The sequence below is a fragment of the Ricinus communis genome, chromosome 1, assembly GCF_019578655.1.
Source record: "Ricinus communis isolate WT05 ecotype wild-type chromosome 1, ASM1957865v1, whole genome shotgun sequence".
NCBI lineage: Eukaryota > Viridiplantae > Streptophyta > Magnoliopsida > Malpighiales > Euphorbiaceae > Ricinus > Ricinus communis.
In genome coordinates this window covers 31,366,611-31,370,029 of record NC_063256.1, presented here as the reverse complement: position 1 = coordinate 31,370,029, position 3,419 = coordinate 31,366,611, and the positions used below count along the sequence as shown (strand labels likewise).

At 40.5% G+C, this 3,419-nt stretch overlaps 1 non-coding gene across 1 annotated transcript; it reads left to right on the top strand.

Moving 5' to 3' along the window:
* Positions 1–206: 206 nt before the first annotated feature.
* On the top strand, positions 207–313 carry LOC112535298. Its single transcript, XR_003079457.1, has one exon. It is a non-coding gene; the product is annotated as a small nucleolar RNA R71 (small nucleolar RNA).
* Positions 314–3,419: the final 3,106 nt, after the last annotated feature.

The following is a 3,419-nucleotide window of genomic DNA, read 5'->3' as shown; positions in this document are numbered from 1 at the left end:
GGCTGCTCTAGAGTCCACTTGGTTGACCACTCCCTATCTTCCTGGTCGGCTCCTAGAGGATTGCCACTGATAGTTGTTCATGGCCATTTCCTCTATCAAGTTCGAGCCCCGCCTTACTTAGCGCCCCACCTGCTGCATCATCCACCATCTGCCTCTTTGCAAGGTTCAACCCACTGTAGAAGGTCTGAACCTGCATCCACACTGGCAATCCCTGATGTGGGCAGCATCTCAAAAGATCTTTAAACCTATCCCATGCATCGTACATGCTTTCATCATCAAACTGCACAAAAGAAGATATGTCATTTCTAAGTTTAGCAGTTTTAGCGGGAGGAAAATACTTATATAAATTTTTTTCAGCCAACACCCTCCAGGTAGTAATCGTTTGCTGTGGAAGGGATTGCAACCATCTCTTAGCTCTGTCCCTCAAGGAAAATGGAAACAATCTCAGCCAAATGGCATCATCGGTTGTTCCGTTTATCTTGAATGTGTCACAAATCTCCAAAAAATTAGAGATATGTGCATTGGGATCCTCGCTGGGCAATCCTCCAAACTACACGCTCTGTTGGATCATCTGGATCACGTTGGCTTTTATTCAAAATTGTTGGCCGCTACAGCAGGTCTGACTATACTAGTTTTCGTCCCATCCAAAGATGGTCGAGCAAACTCGTACATCGTCCTCTGATCGTCATCGGCCTGGGGGTTGAGGTTCTCCATCGCGTCAACTCCTTGAACCTGAATTGTAACTCTGTCCTCCTCCTCAACTGCCTGCAAACGTCATCTCAATAATCTGAGAGAGCGCTCCGGGTCAGATAAGGGTGCTATGGGATCAGGGTTAGAGCTCCTGGTCATATACTACTTGAAACCGACAACCAAACAACCACCAATCAATAAAAAATAATAAAATAAATAAAAGAAAAAAAACATAAAGAATAAATGAATAAACAAATAATGACTAAATTAACACAAAAATAATTCACTCTAGTTCACCGTTACTGAGTTCCCCGACAACGGCGCCAAAAACTTGATGTGTGTGCACTTATGCAACCTACACTTAAGTTAGTGAACCTATCGATGCGGTCTAGCACTAGTGAGTATCAAGGTCGTATCCTTGGAGATCGGGTAAACTTAAAGTTACTACTGTTCGTTATGTTATTTAATCTAAAATAAGGTGTGAGAAGTCTAAATTAATTAATTAATGCTTATGAATGCAAATAAAGGAACAACCGCAACTGACAATCGAAAGACAACCGTAACAAAGAAGCATAAAGGGGACCTAAGTGATGGAATTCTAAGGTTGATTTTATAAACTGCCAATCTTGCTACCCGTGCCTAAATCCTGAATCGAACTCCGCTCCTTTCTCGAGCTCACTGAGTTCCTAAATCTGCACTAACCTAATGGAATTTCTTCCTATCAAATTATTACAAATTAGCATTAAGCGTGATTTAGAACTATTAAGAGTTGTTAATTCTTAATCCGGCGAGTGAATTAACCTTATCTCTAAGTGTTAACTACCGCCTACTATTTAATTTCCAGTTGTAAAAGCATTTCTCAATGTCAAGAAACAACCCAAAAGACAATTAATTTAACGTCTCAAATTAATTGAATCAAATTTTATTACTAAATGGTAAGAAGATTACAAATATGGCAGATAAAAATCTAATATTTAAACACAAACCATCAACAAAGATAAACCCCAATGGGTTTGGCAGTCCTAGCTACTCATAATGAAAGAAATTAATACAAAAGGAAATAAATAACAGAAAAGAAAATGAAACATATAACCGCTCTTCTATCGAATCGAAGTGGGAATGTTGCAAGTGCCAATTCTGAAACCAGCCTCAAGTATGGATCTCGGATGTCTCGGTCAATCATCTAGAAACTTCAATCTTTGCTTGAATCCTCCAAATCAATCACTTTGAACTGACGTTGGTCTCCCAAAATGTCAAGAACAGAGGTGCAAAAGTGAGGGGTCGCGCGCGTACATAAATCCAGAAATCAGAAGCAGAACCCCGTCTCGTTTTGCATGCGCCTATTTATAGACAGAACTGCCTTCGCCGTGCCATGGCCCGTGCCACGGTCCATGCAAATATGCACGGCCCATGCGATGGGCCGTACAACGGTCCGTGCATGTATGCACAGCCCGTGCCATGGGCCATGCAAATATGCACGGCCTGTGCAACGGTCCGTGCAAATATGCATGGCCCGTGCAACAGGCACCAACCTCCATGAAATGCAAAATTTCTGAATTTATCCAGAGGAGGTCGTGCAAAAGCCTCAAAACTGCGCGTTAACAAGGAATCGACTCCGATAAGCATCTAATACGCGTAAATCATCCAAATAGCTTTGTTTCTACCCGTAAATCAATCAATCTCTATCGAGGAGTCCAAAAACCTGAAAAATTCATAAACATACCATAGTGCGATCAAACAGGAATAAATATGACTCAAATACGTGAATAAACGACTGATACACAGTCAATAAACATGCATAGAATCATCTACATCAGCCATTATGATCTGATTGTACTGGGAGAACTTATCCGTAAAGGAGTACATCGCATTCGAGGCGGTGCTGTCGATTATTACATCTATATAGGGGCAGAGGAAGGTCATCCTTAGGGCATGCCTTATTCAAGTCTTGGTAATACACGCACATTTGGACTTACCATCCTTCTCCGGGACTAGGACAATGTTTGCCAACCATTCATAGTAATCAACCACGTCAAGGAAATTGGCCTTAACCTACTTAATGATCTCTTCTCGTATTTTCTCTACCCTATTCCAACTTTAATCTTCTCATGTTTTGTTTGACCGGCTTGATGTGTGGATGAGTCAGAATATAATGCTATGCTATTTCCTGTCTAGACCTGGCATGTCGTCATATAACCAAGCAAATGCCATTTTCTTTTTTCTATTATATTTTCAAATTCTCTCATGTCCTCAGGAGTTATATCATGAGCTATCAAAATATTTTATAGATTTGAATATGTGCCTAAATTAAATGAATCAATCCGTATGAAATTAATGTCAAACATGCACATGTCATGATTAATCAAAATGCACACTATCATCAGGAAAAACATCACACAAGTAAGCAAAACCGTTCTTATCATTGATCTTAGGATGAAAGAAATATCGTCCTCATAAATGTCAGAGGTTATTACATCATCGTAAAAGACATGAACAATATTATCTTCTATAAGAGCAGTTAGCTCTTCTTGACTTATTTTTACCGGCAGGGCGGTGAACTCTTCTAGCTTCAGCTCTTCTATCTTGGTGGTGACCTTCTCTCGGACTTCCTTGATACTCAACTCGACTATCCTGTCTATGATCAGGTTCTTGAAGATCCCGAACTTGGTACCTTAGTCCTAGCTGCAGTGACGAGTTTAGGCTCCCTAAAGTAAGGCTTGTACTCATGG